General features: G+C 44.7%; 1 protein-coding gene across 47 annotated transcripts in view; it reads left to right on the forward strand.

Annotated features, from left to right (window-relative positions):
• LOC130297737 (general transcription factor II-I repeat domain-containing protein 2-like) overlaps positions 1-25,095 on the forward strand; it is a 1,987,867-nt gene that overhangs the window by 617,479 nt on the left and 1,345,293 nt on the right. For 45 of the 47 annotated variants that reach the window (XM_056550554.1, XM_056550557.1, XM_056550548.1 and 42 more), the window contains one exon: positions 21,760-21,820. The exons of the other annotated variants lie outside the window; for them this stretch is intronic. The gene's annotated coding sequence lies outside the window, so the exon portion shown is untranslated. The remainder of the gene's footprint in view (positions 1-21,759; positions 21,821-25,095) is intronic. 47 annotated transcript variants of the gene reach the window in all.

A 25,095-nucleotide genomic window follows, 5' to 3' on the forward strand; every position in this document is an offset into this window, starting at 1 on the left:
GCAGCGTCAGTGATAACCACCAGCAAAAATTTGTCAGCTAAAGGGATGAACATCGACACCCCATTCCATCCTGTCAAGAACTGATCCCACATGATTAGGTCGTCTCTGGCTGCTTGGTCCAAGACTATTGAAGAATCCATCTCAGGAGCTGAAGGCAGCAAGGCAAGTAACCTGGAAACAAACGCTCTACCCTGAGGAATGATTCTCATGGCGTAGTTCAGCATACCCAAGACTCAGGAGCTGATGTCTGTCCGTTGCCGGAGAATGAGTCATGCTGTGTATCACTGCCCGGATGCGCTCTAGTTTCTCTCTGGGAAGTCTGGCCACCATGTCTACAGTGTCTAAAATTATCCCCAAGAAGGTGAGAGATGTCGCCGGGCCCTCAAGTTTTCTCTCTGCCACCGGGATGTTAAGGCAGGAAAAAACGGACAGCAGGGTCTGTAAGTCTTTAGGTTCCCTATTCGGACTCTCTAGCAATAGGAAATCATCCAAATAATGTAGAACGTTGATGTAGGACCAATGGCTGATCAAAGACCATTCTAATGCTGAGGCAAAGGTATCAAACAGCTGGGGGCTGCTCTTGGCACCGAAGGTGAGGCTAGTGGCAAAATAATATAGCCCCCCCATTTGATACCGTGCCATTGCCATAGCTCGGGGTGAATCGTCAATAACTTGAAGGCATCAGAAATATCCGCCTTTGACAACCAGGTGCCATACCAAGATTCAGGATCCGCTGGATGGCTATATTCACAGACGTGTACTTCATTGTGAATTCCTCTGAAGGAATTAGGGAATTAATGCTGGGAGTGCCTAAAGAATTGGGAGTGGACGAATCATATATCAGACGGTATTTATTGGAAAACTTCCCACAAGCTACACCAATGGTACTGATCCTCCACTGGTTGAAAGGAGCCCTAGGAAAAGGGCCAATAACGAAACCTTTGGTGATTTCATTCCTTAACAACTCAGCCACTACTTCCGGGTTTCTGGATGCTGATTGTAGATTCTGACACTCAAATGTCTCTTCCGGAAGGCTGACTAGGCCGGTGTGAAAACCCTCATTGAACCCTCTGCAAAGAAAATCTACCAAATCTGGGTCTTGATGGCCGTGCAGATAGGCCCTAAGAACCTGAGTATTGACTCCGTCTATTCATGCCTGTGGGCCAGATTTTTTAGGACACTGAGTTTTGGTGTGTGCTCTATGACAGATACTACACACGTGCAGCAACCGGCACTGGCTAAACCTGCAGGATGAATGATTAAAATTATTACAAATTTGTGCGTTCCCCATGTAATGCACCGGTCTGCCAAGCTTATCTACTGCCGGTCCTGGAAGTGGCCTAGGAACAGAGCTGCCCTCAGCCGCAGATGTGCTGGCTTTGGTGTTGGGGCACCGATTGGCAGCGTGGGTAGATGACTGACAAACATCACAAAGTGGTGCCCTAAGACCGGCGAAATGCCTGCAGAACAGCTCTGTATCCAGAACTGCCCAGTTAGTGGTCTGCTGGAACTGGAACAAAGTGGCAGTGGCTTTGGCAGAAAAGGAACGATGGTAATCGTCAAATGAAAATCCGCCGTACTTATATCCCAAGTCAACCAGTTTGTGGAGGTACTGGTCTATATCACATCCCTATAGAGACCGAATGCTAAAACAAACTCGGGGAGGTTTAGTTTTCTGTTAATCCTAGGGTCTCTAGCCTTAACTATAACAGATACCTCGCAACATGAAAAAGTCTTGTTATCCAGGACATCATGCAAAGCCACCAGGAGAGAGGCCAAGTTGACATCTTTCTCCTCAAGGATATCTCTCCTGATGGCTTTGGGTATAAAATAAGCCGGGATAACACTGACTGACGAGGATGACGTACCTGAGGGAATTAACCCAGAGGTCTGCTCAGTAGTAACAACAGCGTTCCCTGACCCTGATGAGGCGGGGCAGACATGGGAAAGGTAGGTGTGGCAGAAGTAGCTGGTGCCGGGTTAGTATCGGAGCCTGCGGCGCCGGATGCCATCGCAAAAACCACTGGTGTGACAGGTGCAGAAGATACCGGAGGAATGCTGGTGCCGAGAGGGAGCCACGAGACTCAAGTTCTCTCAACCTATCCTGCACCGAGGTGGATAGAGAATTAAGGATGGTGTGAATCTGAACTAAGGATGGGGGGTCACAGTTAGACTGATCCTGAGGGTCCGGGGTCCCCTGAGAATGTAATAGTTGAAAAGACTAGCTTAGTGGGCAGGTCCATGTCTCGCTTGTTTCTCATGCCCCTCTGGAGACAGCTGGGCTGGGACAGGTGGGACAGCTCCATCCCTTACAACTGGAATGCTCCCTGGTTCTATGGGGATGTTGTCCGGTTTGTGAGGGAGCACCAGCTGGAAGGACTGAAACCTGACCTATGGAAGCCGAAGACAATCTACAAGCTCATCCGAGCTAAGGACTTGACTGAGCTGGTACCGGGACTCCCCGCAGCCACTGCAGAGACAGTTTGGACTAATGTGGCCTCAAAGCGGCTTACCAATGGACACAAGGACTTGTCGTGGATGGCCGTCAAGGGAGGACTCGCTCTCAGGTCGTTCATGCATGCCCGCAACCTGTGCACAACCCGGTGCCCCTATGTGGAGGAAATATCCTTGCACGTGTTTTGGCAGTGCCCCTTTGCACAGGGTCTGTTGCACGCCCTGGAACATGAACTCAGAGACTCTGTACCCAGGAACTGCCTATCGTACCATTCAGTGTTTTACACTCTGTTCCCTGGGACCCACGGCGTGGAGGCCATCCAGGAGGCCTGGCGCCTTATGAACTGTTTTAAGGACGCAGTGTGGCTTGCCAGGAACCGCCTCGTGATCAACAGGGAGAACACGTCTGTCCGGGACTGCCGCAGGTTCATCAAGAGCCTGCTTAGAGACTATTCCCTCTTGGACAGCCAGGCCGTTGATGAGGAAGAAGAGGAGTGAAGACCCCTCTCCTTCTCCCATGTCTCCTTGAAGATACAGCCCAGCAGTTTGGCCCTGTGATCCGCCCCCTCCCCACCCCCACATAGTCGCCCATACACCCCCGCCCCACAGCCCACGCCCCTACCCTGATCACAGATTGCATTGTTTTGTTATTCGATCTCTTGTGCTTTTCTATTACAGGATTGAGCGGAGTGTTAGAGTAGCATGATGTGCGATGTATAGCTTAGGGAACCTTTGCTGTGTATTGTACTGTCATGCTTTATGTGATTGTAATTTATTGTATGACTTGTAATGACTGAACGGACAAGAAAGCTCTTTCAATAAACCCCTGAGAATGTAATAGTCTAAACAGTTCGGCTTTCCTCGCCGTAGCAGGGAAAGGGATCCCCCGACGACGGAGTTCAGCCGTGATCTTTGGGAAGATCTAGCGGGTGTAGAGGGAGCCGCTGCCCCTTACATGCTCTCAGAGACGTGAGACATCCCCTGGAAAACAATAAAGTGCTATCAGGAAATTACCTTCTACCCTGGGATCCTGCTAAAATAGACAAACAGGGAGACAGACATGAGTTGCGTGGATTGAAATTCAATCTGCCTCTAGTAGTGCACCGGGACAAGACAGGTGAACTATATATATACCAGAATCCGAGGCGCAAGGACTGTCGAGGGCAATCCACCTCTACTGGCACAGTGAGCCTACCCCCCCTAACTTAACCACACCCTGAAAGAGGACTCGAGGATTGACCCGGCAATCCGCCTCAAAAGACATAAGAAAGCGTGCTTAAAGATAACACCCTAAATTTTTATTTTTTTTTTTACGGGGCCTGTCTTACGATTCACTAGTGTCTTACTAGTACTTACGATTCACATTTGGCATGCTAAGAAAGGAAAACAAAGCTCATAATGAATTGTGCCCCGACCGCTGTCAAGTAAACAATGTGAAATAAACAATATGCTACCTTGCAACAAACTGGTAATGGACCAGCAAAGATATGAAAGAGAGAGACCTATAATGACAGAAAAAAGAAGGAAACTATGACAACCTGCTCACAGTGAAAACATTGGATAATAACCCCCTAAGCAGACCAGAAATACACACTCAAGATACCCTAATGCAGCTGACAAGTGGAACCTTGAGACACTCGTGAACAAAATATTGACCAAGAAATCTGTAAGAAACGGAAGCTAAGTGTATCAAGCCATGAAACATCTGTAACCATACACTAATGCTTATGACAATTGCAGTGCACAGATTTATAAGCAGGGTGACATTATATATATATATATATATATATATATATATACCTATTCATGGTGAAAATAAAGCCAGAGCCTGACCAGATTCTCCAGCCCCCCCCCCTCTCCTCCCTGAACAGAGCAGGGCCCCTCAGCTCCCCTGCTCTTCCCCTTACCCTCGGTATACAGGAACAACATCCCCCCCCCATCTCTACGTGCACAGACGCCGCCCCTCCACCTGATCAACGCAACCCCTGATCCCGGAGCTCAGACATGCGGCCACATGACGAGCGGTAAGTACTGTTGAACGAGGTCAGGGAGGGCACAGAGGACTCCGGTAAGTCCCGAGAGCAGCACGCCTCACTTCCTTTTGTGCCTGAAGCTCGGCGCCGTGCACGTGATGTAAACACCACCACGTGCACGGACGCCGCGCCCCCCCTGCACGCCCAGCGCATCGAGCGCTGGTACTGTGGAGGTTTGAAGAAGTGCGGCCGCCCAATGGTCGCAGGTGCAACCACAGGAACGCCAGGAAACCGGTGAGCTCCCTGGAGCGGCGCCCCTTGTCGCAATGCCACGGGACACCCGATGCTGTGCCCGTAATGTATAACAGTCACGTGCACAGCCGCCGCCTGCAATGTGCCATACCTAGCGCTCGATCACTAGGGAGATCGGGGAGTATATGACTGCCTGACGAGCGGCTACGTGGGCTACCGTGCCCCGACTTTTGATGCAAAATATAATAATAATTAAGAGCCCAGACGGGCTGAGCACTTACCTGATCCCCGATGAGAGAGTATAAACCCGGAAATGCAACAAGAACCGGAACAGGAAGCATTGCAGTACTGTAGCAGAGACCCAAGCCTCGGGGTCTCTGCTTAAGTAATGCCCTGACCCCTACCACAAATGAGGTTAACTGTTTTCAGCTAACCTCCACTAATTGGTCTTCTGTATGCCTTTGCATAGAAGTGAGAGAAAACCATTCCTTTTTTACACATCTTATATCAATTCTATACAGCCATTCTGCTGGATTATGTGACAATTAAATAAAACTGCAAACTATTTCCCGATAGCTCAATGAATACAGGGCAGTGGCCTGCAGACACACATCACACAGACATGTGTCTCACAGCACTACAAGATTACATTGCACTAGAGCAGGGACAAATTGCCCAAGGTAGCTCCTAAAATGTAATTTAGCCCAGGCTGTTAGAACAACTGCCTCCAGTCAATACTTGTGTCTGCAGAATTTGCCCCCAGGCATCCTTAGCTTCTCACTTATTTAGTTGCTTTTCTACCTTTTCCAAAACATCTCATCCTGATCTAAGCTCTTTACTTCCAATGGCTATATGATGCCCCTTAGAGACAATTCAGATTTTTCACCGGACCCAGGCTGTGATATCTTTCTTACCGCACACCCTAAGTGTTCTTTAGTGTTTTTTTTTGGGTCCTCCAATCGTCCTCTCTGCAGACCCTTGCTGACATTGTTAAAGGAGTACTTCAGTGGAAAACTATTTTTTTTTCATATGAACTAGCTCCAGAATTTAAACAGATTTGTGAATTACTTCTATTAAAAAATGTTAATCCTTCCAGTACTTATCACCTGCTGAATACTACAGAGGAAGTTGAGTTGTTCTTTTCTGTCTGACCACAGTGCTATCTGCTAAAACCTCTGTCTGTGTCAGGAACTGTCCAGAGTAGGAGCAAATCCCCATAGCTTACCTATCCTGATCCAGACAGTTCCTGACATGGACAAAGGTGTAAGCAGAGAGCACTGTGGTCAGACAGAAAAGAACAACTCAAACAACTCTTCCTCTGTATATACAGCTGCTGATAAGTATTGGAAGCATTAAGATTTTTTAATAGAAGTCATTTGTAAATCTGTTTAACTTTCTGACACTGGGTGATTTGAATATAATTGTTTTCCACCAGAGTACCCCTTTAAGGACCAGCCGCCTACCTAGTTACTTTCTCTGCAATACTCTAAGCTGCCACACTTCTCTGATGTGTCAAGGCAGACCCTGGCTCTCCATAAAAACCTGACATGCTTGGAGAGTGTTTCCTGGACAAGGAGCGTCCTCGACACATGGTCTCTTACGCAATCCTTCACCAACGGACCTCTTCCACACAACTCACATATCAAGCTAGTTGGGCCCGGCAGTTAATTAAAAGAATGTCTGGCTGATCTGGAGTGTACCTCTGAGCGATAATTTGCTCGATGGGGACCCTTGATTGAATTCTTGTCTTCACCGCATCACAGCTCCCAAAGTGATCCTCAATAGGGTTTGACTGATTTCCACTTCTCCAGCCGTATGCCAGCAGCATATTCTGTCCTCCCTCTTTCCTGTTCTCCTTCTGGTTTACCTTAACTTACCTATCCTTTTTTGTTTCTTTGTTCAGTCTGTAGAGCAGAATAACTTTGTCTTTGTTTTAGGCAGCTTTTTGTCCGATCATATCTCCCTATGGATATTACACATTTGTTATCTGCTGTGTATGTCTTAAACGTGCCCCTTTCCTCCCTGGTTTTCATTATGTACACCTTCTTGTCATAATTTCTACTTTAATAAAGTTTGGAATACCTAAAAAATAATTATTATAGAATCTCCTCTATGCTGTGCAACCGATAGAAGTTGTATACACATTTTTATATAGAAAAAAACGGGGCACTCACCATGTGACTTCTGCTTCAGTAAAAGTTTTTTGAAGATCCTTTAATACATCAGGCGCGATACAGACATTCGCTCATGCAGGGGGGGGTCTCTTTGGGCAACAATGCCACTTCGCAATGGAATTGTGCTTTAACAGGCCCAAAGTGCAGTTTCAGCATGCAACTGCACTGTTGCCAAGAAAGACATCCCTGCATGAATGAATGTCTGTATCGCGCTTGATATATTAAAGGATCTTCAATAAATTTTCCCTGAAGCTGAAGTCACGTGGTGTGTGCCCAGTTTATTCTATTCTGTGGATGTGTATACAGTATTTATATGGACTGTTAAAGGGGTACTCTGGTGGAAAACTTTTTTTTGCCAGGAAGTTAAACAGATTTGTAAATGACTTCTATTAAAAAAATCTTTACCCTTCCAGTACTTTTTAGCAGCTGTATGCTACAGAGGAAATTCTATACTTTTTGATTTTCTTTTTTGTCTTGTCCACAGTGCTCTCTGCTGACACCTGCTGCCCGTATCAGGAACTGTCCAGAGCATGAGAAAATCCCTATTGCAAACCTATGCTGCTCTGGACAGTTCCTGACACGGGCAGCAGGTGTCAGCAGAGAGTACTGTGGACAAGACCAAAAATAAAATCAAAAAGTATAGAATTTCCTCTGTAGCATACAACTGCTAAAAAGTACTGAAAGGGTAAAGATTTTTTTAATACGAGTAATTTACAAATCTGTTTAACTTTCTGGCACCAGTTGATTTAAAAAAATAAACTGCGACAGTGAGCACCACCTGAAGGAACAGTGAGAGGATCTGAGTCTGTACTGAGCGAGTTACCCGGTGGGTGTAGAAAGCGTAGAAGTGCAGCTCTTACAGAGTAAGATAGTAGTTGTGTTGTGTACAACTGATGTTGATCATATTTTCCTTCCACACAAACTGTTCTCAATACCCCGTTTTTATACAAAGATTGCTCTCCATGCCATCATCTACACAGGATGGCCCTTCCCCATGCAGACTACTCCTTATGCCCCCTCTGTTACACTGACTGCTCCCCCCTCCACACAGACTGCTTCACATGATCCCTCTTTATCACAGATTGCTCCCATAGCCCCTTCTTTATCACAAAGACTGCTCCCCATACCACCTCTTTCTCATACAGACTAATTTCAAATCATATCACTATTTGTGTGTTACAGAATATTTCATATATTTATATATTTTTTCAATTTTTGATTCATACAGTTTAAACCTAAAATATGGAACATATAAAGTGCACATCTCATTTTTGTTTAAATATGTAAATAACTTCACGATAAATTTCCAGATTTAACACTTGTGCGCTCCGATTTTTTACTGGTTTCAAAAATTAGTTTGTTTTAAGTTTTGGCACCAAGTTTGGACTTTTCCCACCTTGCAAGTTTAATATTGCACACCTGCCAACCTTAATATTCACACGTTGAAATGGCCCAAACCATGAAAAGTGGAAGACTGTATTCACAGTCTGCGGCATAAAACAGCAGTGTGATTAGTGGGAAAGCAACAAATGCATGCCTTGAAACTATCCTAATGTTAAGGATAAAATTCATTAAGTGCAGAGCTTTGATAAAACTGGGGAAATAGAGAAAAAACAATATTTGCAATATTTCTATATTTAATTTTTGAGATCCCATATCATGCATTCTGCAAAGTTATAGACATAGATGAATAGGATTAATATTTATATTATAATATATATATATATATATATATATATATATATATATATCTGACATACCAATATGTCAAAGCTCCTGTACTGTACCCCAATGCATAAACCTTAATATTGCACCAACCTTACACTTACAAATATATATTTTTATATAGTATACGTTCTGTTGACCCTCTCAAGCACCAGGTCCCAGGCGTAACTCTCTATAGCCATATGATCTTAAATATATACTATTAGTGACCGAATTTTCCCATTTTAAGTGGGGCAAGAATAGCCCAGCACAGGTTTTCAATGCTAGGTATAGAAGGAGTTTGAGTGTTCCTTGACAGCAAAACTGCCATGCTGTTTACCAGTAATAAAACAAAAACCTCAAATATTGGTAGTTTAAGACCTTAGATGCCTCGGTCAAGTGGTGACAATAGCATCTAAATGGATTCGGTCTTCTAGCTGGTTGCTAACGGGTCTCCATGGTAAAAATGCAATCTGCCTTTACAAATTGTCATAAACAATCAAAGCCAGAATTGCTGTATTTTTTATTTTTATTTTTTAAGAAAAAAAGTTACATGCTAATTGTTACGCCGAGCGCTCCGGGTCCCCGCTCCTCCCCGGAGCGCTCGCTTCACTCCCTCCGCTGCAGCGCTCCGGTCACGTCCTCTGACCCGGGGCGCTGCGATCCTGCTGCCAGCCGGGATGCGATTCGCGATGCGGGTAGCGCCCGCTCGCGATGCGCACCCCGGCTCCCCTACCTGACTCGCTCCCCGTCTGTTCTGTCCCGGCGCGCGCGGCCCCGCTCCCTAGGGCGCGCGCGCGCCGGGTCTCTGCGATTTAAAGGGCCACTGCGCCGCTGATTGGCGCAGTGGTTCCAATTAGGGTTTTCACCTGTGCACTTCCCTATATTACCTCACTTCCCTTGCACTCCCTTGCCGGATCTTGTTGCCTTAGTGCCAGTGAAAGCGTTCCTTGTGTGTTCCTTGCCTGTGTTTCCAGACCTTCTGCCGTTGCCCCTGACTACGATCCTTGCTGCCTGCCCCGACCTTCTGCTACGTCCGACCTTGCTTCTGCCTACTCCCTTGTACCGCGCCTATCTTCAGCAGCCAGAGAGGTGAGCCGTTGCTAGTGGATACGACCTGGTCACTACCGCCGCAGCAAGACCATCCCGCTTTGCGGCGGGCTCTGGTGAAAACCAGTAGTGGCTTAGAACCGGTCCACTAGCACGGTCCACGCCAATCCCTCTCTGGCACAGAGGGTCCACTACCTGCCAGCCGGCATCGTGACAGTAGATCCGGCCATGGATCCCGCTGAAGTTCCTCTGCCAGTTGTCGCTGACCTCACCACGGTGGTCGCCCAGCAGTCACAACAGATAGCGCAACAAGGCCAACAGCTGTCTCAACTGACCGTTATGCTACAACAGTTGCTACCACAGCTTCAGCAGTCATCTCCTCCGCCAGCTCCTGCACCTCCTCCGCAGCGAGTGGCCGCTCCTGGGATACGCTTATCCTTGCCGGATAAATTTGATGGGGACTCTAAGTTTTGCCGTGGCTTTCTTTCCCAATGTTCCCTGCATCTGGAGATGATGTCGGACCTGTTTCCCACTGAAAGGTCTAAGGTGGCTTTCGTAGTCAGTCTTCTGTCCGGAAAAGCCCTGTCATGGGCCACACCGCTCTGGGACCGCAATGACCCCGTCACTGCCTCTGTACACTCCTTCTTCTCGGAAATCCGAAGTGTCTTTGAGGAACCTGCCCGAGCCTCTTCTGCTGAGACTGCCCTGTTGAACCTGGTCCAGGGTAATTCTTCCGTTGGCGAGTATGCCGTACAATTCCGTACACTTGCTTCAGAATTGTCCTGGAATAATGAGGCCCTCTGCGCGACCTTCAAAAAAGGCCTATCCAGCAACATTAAAGATGTTCTGGCCGCACGAGAAATTCCTGCTAATCTACATGAACTTATTCACCTAGCCACTCGCATTGACATGCGTTTTTCTGAAAGGCGTCAGGAACTCCGCCAAGATATGGACTCTGTTCGCACGAGGCGTTTCGTCTCCTCGGCTCCTCTCTCCTCTGGTCCCCTGCAATCTGTTCCTGTGCCTCCCGCCGTGGAGGCTATGCAGGTCGACCGGTCTCGCCTGACACCTCAAGAGAGGACACGACGCCGTATGGAGAACCTCTGCCTGTACTGTGCTAGTACCGAACACTTCCTGAGGGATTGTCCTATCCGTCCTCCCCGCCTGGAAAGACGTACGCTGACTCCGCACAAAGGTGAGACAGTCCTTGATGTCTACTCTGCTTCTCCACGTCTTACTGTGCCTGTGCGGATGTCTGCCTCTGCCTTCTCCTTCTCTACAGTGGCCTTCTTGGACTCTGGATCTGCAGGAAATTTTATTTTGGCCTCTCTCGTCAACAGGTTCAACATCCCAGTGACCAGTCTCGCCAGACCCCTCTACATCAATTGTGTAAATAATGAAAGATTGGACTGTACCATACGTTTCCGCACGGAGCCCCTTCTTATGAGCATCGGATCTCATCATGAGAGGATTGAACTTTTGGTCCTCCCCAATTGCACCTCGGAGATTCTCCTTGGACTTCCCTGGCTTCAACTTCATTCCCCAACCCTGGATTGGTCCACTGGGGAGATCAAGAGTTGGGGGTCCTCTTGTTCCAAGAACTGTCTAAAACCGGTTCCCAGTAACCCTTGCCGTAACTCTGTGGTTCCTCCAGTAACCGGTCTCCCTAAGGCCTATATGGACTTCGCGGATGTTTTCTGCAAAAAACAAGCTGAGACTCTACCTCCTCACAGGCCTTATGATTGCCCTATCGACCTCCTCCCGGGTACTACTCCACCCCGGGGCAGAATTTATCCTCTCTCTGCCCCAGAGACTCTTGCCATGTCCGAATACGTCCAGGAGAATCTAAAAAAGGGCTTTATCCGTAAATCCTCCTCTCCTGCCGGAGCCGGATTTTTCTTTGTGTCCAAAAAAGATGGCTCCCTACGTCCTTGCATTGACTACCGCGGTCTTAATAAAATCACGGTTAAGAACCGCTACCCCTTACCCCTCATCTCTGAACTCTTTGATCGCCTCCAAGGTGCCCACATCTTCACTAAATTGGACTTAAGAGGCGCCTATAACCTCATCCGCATCAGAGAGGGGGACGAGTGGAAAACGGCATTTAACACCAGAGATGGACACTTTGAGTATCTGGTCATGCCCTTTGGACTGTGCAATGCCCCTGCCGTCTTCCAAGACTTTGTCAATGAAATTTTTCGTGATCTGTTATACTCCTGTGTTGTGGTATATCTGGACGATATCCTAATTTTTTCTGCCAATCTAGAAGAACACCGCCAGCATGTCCGTATGGTTCTTCAGAGACTTCGTGACAACCAACTCTATGCCAAAATTGAGAAATGTCTGTTTGAATGCCAATCTCTTCCTTTTCTAGGATATTTGGTCTCTGGCCAGGGACTACAGATGGATCCAGACAAACTCTCTGCCGTCTTAAATTGGCCACGCCCCTCCGGACTCCGTGCTATCCAACGCTTTTTGGGGTTCGCCAATTATTACAGGCAATTTATTCCACATTTTTCTACCATTGTGGCTCCTATCGTGGCTTTAACCAAGAAAAATGCTGATCCCAAGTCCTGGCCTCCTCAAGCAGAAGACTCCTTTAAACGACTCAAGTCTGCCTTTTCTTCGGCTCCCGTGCTCTCCAGACCTGACCCTTCCAAACCCTTCCTATTGGAGGTTGATGCCTCCTCAGTAGGAGCTGGAGCTGTTCTTCTACAAAAAAATCCTTCCGGGCATGCTGTCACTTGTGGTTTTTTCTCTAGGACCTTCTCTCCTGCGGAGAGGAACTACTCCATCGGGGATCGAGAGCTTCTAGCCATTAAATTAGCACTTGAGGAATGGAGGCATCTGCTGGAGGGATCAAGATTTCCTGTTATTATCTACACCGACCACAAGAACCTCTCCTACCTCCAGTCGGCCCAACGGCTGAATCCTCGCCAGGCCCGGTGGTCTCTGTTCTTTGCCCGATTTAATTTTGAGATTCACTTTCGTCCTGCCGATAAGAACATTAGGGCCGATGCTCTCTCTCGTTCCTCGGATGCCTCAGAAGTTGATCTCCCTCCGCAACACATCATTCCACCTGACTGCCTGATCTCCACTTCTCCTGCCTCCATCAGGCAGACTCCTCCAGGAAAGACCTTTGTTTCTCCACGCCAACGCCTCGGAATCCTCAAATGGGGTCACTCCTCCCATCTCGCAGGTCATGCGGGCATCAAGAAATCTGTGCAACTCATCTCCCGCTTCTATTGGTGGCCGACTCTGGAGACGGATGTTGGGGACTTTGTGCGAGCCTGCACTATCTGTGCCCGGGATAAGACTCCTCGCCAGAAGCCCGCTGGTTTTCTTCATCCTCTGCCTGTCCCCGAACAGCCTTGGTCTCTGATTGGTATGGATTTTATTACTGATTTACCCCCTTCCCGTGGCAACACCGTTATTTGGGTGGTCGTTGATCGATTCTCCAAAATGGCACATTTCATCCCTCTTCCTGGTCTTCCTTCTGCGCCTCAGTTGGCTAAACAATTTTTTGTACACATTTTTCGTCTTCACGGGTTGCCTACGCAGATTGTCTCGGATAGAGGGGTCCAATTCGTGTCTAAATTCTGGAGGGCTCTCTGTAAACAACTCAAGATTAAATTAAATTTTTCCTCTGCATATCATCCCCAGTCCAATGGACAAGTAGAAAGAATTAACCAGATCCTGGGTGATTATTTGCGACATTTTGTTTCCTCCCGCCAGGATGACTGGGCAGATCTCCTTCCATGGGCCGAATTTTCGTATAACTTCAGGGTCTCTGAATCTTCCTCCAAATCCCCATTTTTCGTGGTGTACGGCCGTCACCCTCTTCCCCCCCTCCCTACCCCCTTGCCCTCTGGTCTGCCCGCTGTGGATGAAATTTCTCGTGACCTTTCCATTATATGGAGAGAGACCCAAAATTCTCTCTTACAGGCTTCTTCACGCATGAAGAGGTTCGCGGATAAGAAAAGAAGAGCTCCCCCCGTTTTTTCCCCTGGAGACAAGGTATGGCTCTCCGCTAAATATGTCCGCTTCCGTGTCCCTAGCTACAAGTTGGGACCACGCTATCTTGGTCCTTTCAAAATTTTGTGTCAAATTAATCCTGTCTCTTATAAACTTCTTCTTCCTCCTTCTCTTCGTATCCCTAATGCCTTTCACGTCTCTCTTCTCAAACCACTCATCCTCAACCGTTTTTCTCCCAAATCTGTTCCTCCCACTCCTGTTTCCGGCTCCTCGGACGTCTTCTCGGTCAAGGAAATTTTGGCTGCCAAAAAGGTCAGAGGGAAAAAATTTTTTTTAGTAGACTGGGAGGGTTGTGGTCCTGAAGAGAGATCCTGGGAACCTGAGGACAACATCCTTGACAAAAGTCTGCTCCTCAGGTTCTCAGGCTCCAAGAAGAGGGGGAGACCCAAGGGGGGGGGTACTGTTACGCCGAGCGCTCCGGGTCCCCGCTCCTCCCCGGAGCGCTCGCTTCACTCCCTCCGCTGCAGCGCTCCGGTCACGTCCTCTGACCCGGGGCGCTGCGATCCTGCTGCCAGCCGGGATGCGATTCGCGATGCGGGTAGCGCCCGCTCGCGATGCGCACCCCGGCTCCCCTACCTGACTCGCTCCCCGTCTGTTCTGTCCCGGCGCGCGCGGCCCCGCTCCCTAGGGCGCGCGCGCGCCGGGTCTCTGCGATTTAAAGGGCCACTGCGCCGCTGATTGGCGCAGTGGTTCCAATTAGGGTTTTCACCTGTGCACTTCCCTATATTACCTCACTTCCCTTGCACTCCCTTGCCGGATCTTGTTGCCTTAGTGCCAGTGAAAGCGTTCCTTGTGTGTTCCTTGCCTGTGTTTCCAGACCTTCTGCCGTTGCCCCTGACTACGATCCTTGCTGCCTGCCCCGACCTTCTGCTACGTCCGACCTTGCTTCTGCCTACTCCCTTGTACCGCGCCTATCTTCAGCAGCCAGAGAGGTGAGCCGTTGCTAGTGGATACGACCTGGTCACTACCGCCGCAGCAAGACCATCCCGCTTTGCGGCGGGCTCTGGTGAAAACCAGTAGTGGCTTAGAACCGGTCCACTAGCACGGTCCACGCCAATCCCTCTCTGGCACAGAGGGTCCACTACCTGCCAGCCGGCATCGTGACACTAATGTAGTAAAACTTTAAAAAGTATGTAAATTTGGTATCAATGCAAATAATATGGAAAACAAACTGAGAAAAAACAGAGAAAGGAAAAAAGAGGTAATACAAGTTGATCAGAAAATAGTGCCAAAAAAAATAAAAATAAAAAGCTCTTGTGTCTTTAAAAAAATAATAATAATAAAAAAGTTATGACTCTTGGAATGTGAAAATCAAAATATGAAGATAATAGCTTGGTCTGGGTTTTTTGTTGTTTTTTTAATTCCATTAAATTTTCCTTTTTCATGTGAGTGACAATACATAGATCAGTGTGTCTCCTTGATAAAGCCACATTATACAGTAGTGGCAAAACATGTAGGTTAGGCAGTTTTAGATTTTAGCAGCAGTCTCTTTTTCTCCATTCTAGGATATTAGTATTGAAGGCCAAAAATATTACGGCACAATGGTTATTCACAGCTGTTGCCACAGGGGTTATTCACAGCCTGTAGTGCATGACAGGTCTGTGATATGTCAGACACAGAACAGTGGTGACATTAAGGTAATGATGTCCATCTTTAGTATCAATATGTGGCAGTAGTGAGTGACATATACCGTGGGAGGCTATATATGCCCCACCCAATCATAAATATCTGGATACTAACATATAGAGAGACTACAGAGACTGTGGTTCTAATCCTAATTTTTTTTTACTCACTTGACACATTTTAAGTATTGTTATATTTTATTTACTGACATCTTCCCAAGTCCATCTTTGCAAATTTAGAATGTAGCAAATACATTATTCAAATTTACTTATAAATACAGTAAATCAATAGGACAAGCTTTTATTGTGAACATTTTAGGATGCAATTTAAAGAAGCACTTACCCCTATCATGCTCACTTACCAATACACAGGAATAGTCATACAACGGCATCTTTAGTTTCAATGTTTTTTTTATCAGGTTTTGGGGCTGAATTTTGCACCTGAAAATTCCGATAAACCTGACCAACTCTCCACTTTACTCGGAAAACCTGAAAAAGGGCTTATCCTCCAGGGGGCTTGACCCTGACAGAAGGGGCATAAAAAATACCTGTTGGGAGGAAAAAAAAACACACACACACAAAACAACCCCATTGTGTTTTTTGTTGTGTAAGGGTATGTTCACAAGGGCAGATTACCTGAGGAATTTTCGCAGCATATCAGCAGATTTTGCTACCATTGACTTCAATTGGTCAACAGAAAATCCATTAAGAGGTAGATTTTCCTTTGGACCCATTGAAGTCAATAGTACCAAAATCCGCTGCGGAAATGACACATGTAATCTGCCCATGTGAACGTACCCTAATTGCTGTTCTTGCTATAATTTTACCAACAATGTGGCAAAAAATGGTCATATCTTACCTCAACTGTTCACATTACGGTAAATAATGTGTGATTTTGGAAAAACACAGCAGAAACAGGCAAAATGCAGTATAAGTGAGTGGAAAAAGGAAGTAAAAAGGCAATGTGTGAACACAGCATAAAGACTTCAACTCTTCATAAAACACTTTAATTGTGATTATTAGTCAAATCTCTTTCTCATCATGGCAATATCTCTCTAAATAATGCACCCTGAATAACAAAAAAACATATTAATCTCATGCCTGCTACATTAAGGCATATACAAGAATCTTAACTTTATTCTCCAATAATAGCCCATGCTGCAATATATAATATATTCTTTTAAGTGAGACAACTTTTATTTTTCTCTCCATATGGTTATCATCATATGATGTGGTGTTTGTGCTGCAGAGAGATGCACATTAACTGTACCACATCTAAGACTACAGGAATTTTGCTTTAAATTACAGTAAGGATTTAAGAATATATTGCCTACTGTATATACTGTACAGCACATCACTAAGTACCATATATCAGCTCATAGAGTCACTGCGACACTGCTGAGGTTGCATGGTTTCCACTTCCATAGCATGTAGTGCCGGTTTGAGATATACAGGATTTAGCACATTGTACAGCTCACTACTAGCTTACAGTCTGCAGCATGGTATAGTAGCATCATCTAGCCTTGGTGTTCTAGAAAACTCTCTAGAAATTTCTAGCTACTGTATGTTTATGTGGTACCACTGAAAAGCTGTGGTGGAGAATCTGTTTTGCAATTGTTTAACATGTATGATTATCCTTTGCTTTATTTTCCACATGTGATATTGGTATGATTGTCGCAATGAAAAAATGGTGATGAGTAGGATGGCTGCAGTTTGGTACCAGCTGGTATGGTGAGGTGGGCAGGGTGAGGTTTATATAGGGAGGAGAATCCGCCCTGAGTAGTGAAACCAGGCTACTCACGTTGTGCAATCCGACATCCCTGCAGCCTGAACCGGATCCAAGTTGAAACCTCACAGCAGCAGGCCCACAGCTATTATTGCAAATGCCTAGGACAGTGGAGATAAGTGAGTCTACGTGGCTGGTATAACTTGCAAGGGGAAAAGAGCATGAGAATGTGGGTAAGGGAAGAGCAATATCAACCACAGCAGATCAAGAGTAAGGCCATGTTCACATGTCTGAATTTACGTGCTGAATTTCGTATTGGAATTCTGCATGGTGCACTGTGCACATGGCGGAATTGTTTCAGGCATGGAAATTCTGATTTATGTCTCTGTGGAAAGAATGAACACTAATCCTTTCTCAGATTCTGAACGGAATGCATAGCTGTCCATGAGGCGGCACATTCCTCTGCGGTCCTAGCGCCGATGCCATCAGTTTGCGGAATATCCACATGTAGATTCTCCATGTGGACATTCCGACGTGAGAACATAGCCTAAGAGTCATAACCACTGGTTTATGCAACATTTTTTTTGTTATACAGGTTGTGACTTCTTTCCTCTTTTTTTTTTTTGCAAAGGTTGTGACGTTTGCTTTGTTGTAAAGGTTGTTAATACCGGTAGTATCCATCCATATTTACTGTTTTACTCTGGTAACAGCAGGTAGAAGGTTGACATCTTGTCAGGACAGTCAAGTTTAGAGTGGTGAGCATGCCCTACCAGTCATTCCCACCAACTGGGGAGTCACCTTTCTACTTCAAATTTGTATTTATGGATTATAATGAATTTTTTTCTTAATTTCTTGAGCAAAGGACAGCTGCTTAAAATCAAGTTAAAGGAGTACATTTTCAGTGCAAAACAGTCTTTTCAATGTATAGTATCCTGAGACACAGTTGTAGAAAGATGCCTTTTAGCATAATATTGTACTTGAAATGTATCCAAGTATTTGATCACTGCAATCTGACAAACCCATTAATCAACCAAGTTCGTATGCAGTCGCAACCATACAAAAATATCTTCAGGTAATTAAATGAAAATGTTAATAAGCTGCATCTGATTAAACAATTAAAATGGACTTAGTAATTGATAACATTTGGCCGAGGAGCTAAGGTAGAATATTCGGTAACCACTTGTCCTAGAATTAAGAGGTAGTAATTATATGTTACACATGATGTTTATTAGATGTGGGTATTGAAGCGTAAAACCTATTAAAGAAAAATATTGTTAATTTTGTCATAACAAACCGATTGCATAACAATTCAAATTGTTGAATGTTTCCTGGACATTTCAAGGGTTACATCCTACCCACTAAGTTTGGGTCAATTCATCTTTTAATTTCTGTGCTCAGTAGCCATGCTTTTTCTCTATGGCTTGACCATTGGATAGCTTTCTGTTTTAGAAGCAGAGAGGCTGAAAAATAGCTCACTACAGAAAAAGTTACCCAAGGAGACAGTAATTTCTCTCCCTGCCTACTTGCCCATCCATCCCAAGCGATGGATCGACAACTTGGAGCCAGTCCCTACCTGCACTAATGTGCAGTGGCGTAAAAACACATAATATACATAGTCGGTCACAGGCCAGAACAAACGGAAAACTACTAGACAACCAGATATATCAAACAGGATACAAATACTAACAGAGCAGAATATAAACAGGCAAACTGATAAGAAAACATAGGACACTATTCACACTATGACACAGGGCAAACAAACTGGAAACCCCACTCCACAAAAGGAGTAACCATTAATAAGAAAGCCAAATAAACTTCTGGCCAGCAGGCGCTCTCCACCATGTGGTCAGGATGATGACCCAGTAGGAAAGATAAATATAAAACACAGAACTTAATTAAAATGGATACAAGAACACCAAACTCTACAACGTAGAGGAACACTGGTCAGGATCCTAAACAGGATATTTCTCAAGATACAAGACTAGAACTGGATGAGTCTTAATAGACTCCAGGACACCAAACAAGAATTATAAAATACAAAGCACGGATAACACTAGCAAGACTAACTCAGTGTGAACACAGACAAAGCAGGACGAACAAACATAATCCTAAAACCGACTAAAGTAACAGACTAAAATACAAGGAGCATGCTATTTAACCATGGCTAAACCCCCAGATAAAATCACAAGATAAATACAAGGTAAATGCTCAGACAGACATAGTCAGACACAGGCCCTGATTTTCTAAGAATGGAGTGTAGGTTTCTTTGTGGGTTTTAATTTCCTACAAGTTTTTTTTCCACGATATTTAGTACATTTTCCCTACATTTTGCACTTTCCCCTACATTTAGCTTTTTTTACACATGCTCTGATCTGTTAGTTTTTTGTGAAAATGTCGGGAACACGCTCCTTTTTGTGACCACGCCCCTTTTCCAGATTGCCACACCCCTTTTCGGGTTTTTCTCAGTAAAATGGAGAGATACACGGGTTTTTCCTCAATTCTGGTACAAATTCTGGCACAAATAGAATTTCTGGCGCAATGCACCAGAATCTGGCGCACAACCCGACAAAACATGTCGTGTTTGCAATAGTAGATGAGGACCATAGTGTATTCCACTCAATAACCAGCACTGAATGCAGAAGAAGTCTGGCTTAAAATAGACACACCCGAGTTCTCATTTGTTCAGAGCGTTATCCATTCCCTATCCAGGGAAAATAGAAAACTGCTCTGAACATCCTAGTGTGTGAATACACACCTAAACAGAAAAATACAAAAACAAATAAACAGACATTACAATATAAGAAGAGATAGGGAGGCAAAACTATCTGTACCCATATAATTTTCAAGGAAAGGCAGTACTATCTGTACTTACAAGGTGAAAGAGGGATGCAGTACTATATGCACCTACATCATTTTCAAGGAAAGACATAGATACAGTATAATCTGTACTTGTAACATTCATAACAAGAGACAATGATGCAGTATATGTGTTTACATTTTTTATATGTATAGACAATGACACAGAATTAACTGTGCCTGCATATTTATCAAAGATTTATCAAAACTTGTACAGAGGAAAAGTCGACAAGTTGCTCATTGCAACCAATCAGGTTGCTTCTTTCATTTTTGAAAAGGCCTCTGAAAAATAAAAGAAGCAATCTGATTGGTTGCTATGGGAAACTAGTCAACTTTTCCTCAGCACAGGTTTTATAAATGTCCATCCATAAATTTCTGTCCTGGGTGGCAAAATCAGACCCAATAAAAGGAGGTCCATTTTGATATTTGTGTCTAAGTACACCATTGCTTCTTTTTCCACTTTGCATTTTTCAGTTTGGCGTTTTTAAATCCTTTTGGTGGTTTTTCACTCTTTTTTTAAGCTCATTGACGGTTTTGCAAAGTCACAGCATGTTGAGGCTATGGCGTTTTTTTCACTGAAATCATGGCGTTTTTCTCCCATAGAAGTCTATGGGTGTAAAAAAAACACCCCAAAAAATTACATGTGGGTTTTAACTTTGACGTTTTTACAGGCGGTTTTTATTCTTTTTTGGACTTTAGCAATCCAAAAAAGTGATGGAGATAACTTTTTTAAATAAAATTTCATAGGGTACCATTAAAAAAATATATTAAAAAAGATACAGTAGTGATGGGAAAAATTGTATTTAATGAAATTTTAATTTTTTATAATGAAATTTTAATACATTTTTAAACATGGATCAATTTATGTGGGCAGGCAGGGCACTAAAAATGTAGCCGACAATAATAAAAAGTAGTGTGTGTGTGTGTTTTTCACTTTTTTTTTTAAAACATTTTTTAGGTAGTGCTACTACTCCCAGCATGTAACACACTGTTCCATGATCGGAGTAGTAGTACCTGTACTAATTGACAGATCGCCCATGTCACTTCTGACACCCATTGCGATCCTCCTGTATAATTAATAGATGTAGCCGGCTGCTCTGTATAGATGTACTGCCGTATATATTCACTCATTCATACCACTCACTCATTCATATTTCCAGCTGAGAGCAGGGATTGGCTGCCATCATCCGGCCAATCCCCACTCTGGACGGAAAATATGAATGAGTGATGTGAATTTGTATTCACATCACTGGCCTGCCCGGAGTATAGTGCAGAGATGCGAGTGCTGTATAGAGCCGCTCCGCATCTCTGCTATATTATGGATAATCGCATCAGGTGTCAGAAGTGACCCCCCCGGGACCATCTGTCTATTAGTACAGGAACTACTACTCTCATCATGGAACAGTGTGTTACATGCTGGGAGTAGTAGTACTACCTAAAAAATATAAAAAACAAAGAAAAAAAAGTGAAAAACACACACACTCACACATTACATTTTTATTATTATTGGCTACATTTTTAGTGCCCTGCCCACCCACATAAAAATTTATTAAAATTTCGTCATAAAAATATAAATTTTGTTAAATACATTTTTTCATCATTACTGCATCCTTTTTTTTATTTATTTATTTTTTTGGTACCCAACAAATTTTGAAAAAATGTCAGAGGGGTCAAAAATGCAATTTCCCCTCAAAGGCAGAAAATGCCTTTTTTTGCCACAAAAAATAATAAGTCGAAACTTAGCCTTACTTTCATGGAAAGGCAACACTACCAGTGCCTACATGATTTACTCCAGGGTAAGTTTACCTGCAATGGTGCACTGTACATATATGGTTCAGATACATGTTAGATAAAATTCAGTGAGCCAGGGCTCAAAAATGACTTTGGTGTTTTTTTTTTCCTGCATTTTATAGAACATTCCCATTCTCATGTAATCACACTACAAGTCCTGGTCTATAGCTTTCTGCAAATATGGTGAGTCATGACCTCTTTTTTCTTATTTACTACATGTATGAAAAACCTCTATGAAAAAGTTGCAAGACTTGGACCATAGGCGTTTTCCACAACAGATCTTTTCTGAGTGACCAGGATATCTAGCCTTGACTAAACAAGATTGTCTTTATAATGTCTATTTTTCTAGTGCAGAAACAATGATCTGCCCCACTTTTTACTTGTGTCAAAAGCCATATGCTATGACATTTATGGCATTCATAATCCATTCTTATTTTCCTTCTCAGACAAGTCATTAGAGATCTTAAAGGGGTATTCCAGGCAAAACCTTTTTTTATATATACCGTATTTATCGGGGTATACCACGCACCGGCCTATAACACGCACCCCCATTTTACCAAGGATATTTGGGTAAAAAAAGTTTTTTACCCAAATATCCATGAAAAAATGAGGGTGCATGTGTGCGCGTGTATACCCCGATATACCCCCAGGAAAGGCAGGGGGAGAGAGGCCGTCGCTGCCCGTTTCTCTCCCCCTGCCTTTCCTGGGGTCTAAAGCGCTGCTGTCGGCCCTTTTCACCCCCTGGTTATCGGCGCCGCTGCCCGTTCTGTCCCCCTGACTATCGGTGCCGGCGCCGATAGCCAGGGGGAGAGAAGGGGCAGCGGCACCCATTGCCGGCGCCGCTGCCCCGTTGCCTCCCCCCATCCCCGGTGGCATAATTACCTGAGTCGGGTCCGCGCTGCTCCAGGCCTGAGTCGGGTCCGCGCTGGGGACCGGCGTCGTTTCTATGCACGGCGCGGCGCTCTGACGTCATGCGCCGCGCCGTTCAGCGCATAGCAACGACGGAGGCCTGGAGCAGCGGAGCAGCGCGGACCCGACTCAGGTAATTATGCCACCGGGGATGGGGGGAGGCAACGGGGCAGCGGCGCCGGCAATGGGTGCCGCTGCTCCTTCTCTCCTCCTGGCTGTCGGCGCCGCTTCTCTCCCCCTGGCTATCGGCGCCGGCACCGATAGTCAGGGGGACAGAACGGGCAGCGGCGCCGATAACCAGGGGGTGAAAAGGGCCGACAGCAGCGCTCTAGACCCCAGGAAAGGCAGGGGGAGAGAAGCGGGCAGCGACGGCCTCTCTCCCTCTGCCTTTCCTGGGGGCGGTATCGGCGTATAACACGCACACAGACTTTAGGCTAAAAATTTTAGCCTAAAAAGTGCGTGTTATACGCCGATAAATATGGTATATCAACTGGCTCCGGAAAGTTAAACAGATTTGTAAATTACTTCTATTAAAAAATCTTAATCCTTCCAATAGTTATTGGCTTCTGAAGTTTTCTAACTGGTCAATGATGATGTCACGTCCCGGGAGCAGTGCATGATGGGAGAATATCCCCATAGGAACTGCACAGCTCCCGGGACGTGAGTCATCAGAGAGCAGTTAGACAGAAAACAACAACTAAACTTCAGAAGCTAATAACTATTGGAAGGATTAAGATTTTTTTAATAGAAGTAATTTACAAATCTGTTTAACTTTCCGGAGCCAGTTGATGTATAAAAAAAAGTTTTGGCCTGGAGTACCCCTTTAAAGTATATGACCACGTAGTTCATTGGTTCGACTTTATGAGTTAAATAATTTCTTTTTAATTAGTTGGTTAGTTAACTATATCCTTTGGATAGGGGATAAGATGTTTGATCGCGGGGGTTCCGCTGCTGGGGACCCCCGCGATTTCTCCTGTAGAACCCCTATCATCTGGTGCACGGAGCAAGCTTCGCTCTGTGCCTGATGACTGGCGATGCAGGGGCCGGAGGATCGTGACATCACGTCCCCGCCCCCTTTTAATGTCACACCCCGACCCCTCAATGCAAGTCTATGGGAGGGGGCATGGCAGCTGCCACACTCCCTCCCATAGACTTGCATTAAGGGGGCGGGGTGTGATGTCACAAGGGGATGGGGCCCTGCACCGCCAGTCATCAGGCACGGAGCACAGCACGCTCTGTGCATCAGATGACAGGGGTGCTGCAGGAGAAATGGTGGGGTCCCCAGCAGCAGGATCCTTTGGATAGGGGATAAGATGTCTAGGGGCGGAATACCCCTTTAAGACCTTTACTGGCTGTGGTCCATTGATTTCAGATTATTTTTTTTCTTTAGGACCCTCACATTCCCCCACAGTCAGCAATATTACATTTGGTGCCCAATGTTAATTGATTAAAAAATGGTACTTAACTCTAACATAATCTCACGATATCAAACTTAGACCAGATGAAAAAATTTGTTTTATTGGACCACTATGAATGAAGGTGTATACTGATTTATTATTAAATTCAATGAATAATATATAAACCTACACAAATCAAGTTGTACCTTAAATGAAGCTTGGTATGCACAGTCCAATAAAAAAAAAAAATAGTTTGTCTCTGCTCACACTGCACCAGAGCCTTTCCCTGGGCAATTCTTTGAAGATATCTAATGACATATGTCGCCAAAGAACATATTGAAAAAACATACTACTCTGTATACACTTTTGGGTCCCTTTGAATAGAATTGTGCATTTTTTTAAAGAGAAAAAAATTATTATGCATACTGGTCTGGAATATGCCATAAGGAAATATATATATATATATATATATATATATATATATATATATATTATTATTTATTTTTTTTTTTTTGCGTATATGACAGGTTGAGGGGTATTTTTTTTAATAAATGCTACTTGAGGGTTCATAAAAGTGGTGTGAAGGTGACTTAAAAGAAATGTTCAGATTTAGTCAAGAAACATTTCAGTCCTGTTACCTGTAAATCTCCTTTTAAGTTCTATATTTTTTTTTCTTTCTTTTTTTTTAAATAACAAAAACCACTTGTGATGATTTCTGTTACATCAGCACGCAGGATGACATTTAGGCATCTTATGTTGTATCCATAAAGATTAACTGTAATAGCAGAAATTTTCACCATGCTTAATGCACAACTTCTGCAATATTTTCATACATCAGCAAGATGTCAGTCAGGTTACTTGGGGGTTATGTTAGAAAACTGTAAAATTCTCCTCTTCTCTTGCTCGTATGGCAATGGTTAATCGGAAATGATGCGGCATCTCTCGTCTCCTGACAGCACACGCCTTCTTCATCACCTTTAATCTGGCACCCGTACGTTCTCATAACAAATGCACCCCGCCAGACCAGTCTGCTCCCATTTGGATCCTACTCTGCCCAGACAAATCGGCGACAGCAGATTTAACCTGCAAAAACATTTGCTGAAGAAAACATTGATTTGTTTGCAGCTGGAAGGGGGGATTGAATGATTTTCT

This window comes from Hyla sarda, chromosome 13 (assembly GCF_029499605.1).
Source record: "Hyla sarda isolate aHylSar1 chromosome 13, aHylSar1.hap1, whole genome shotgun sequence".
NCBI classification, from domain to species: domain Eukaryota; kingdom Metazoa; phylum Chordata; class Amphibia; order Anura; family Hylidae; genus Hyla; species Hyla sarda.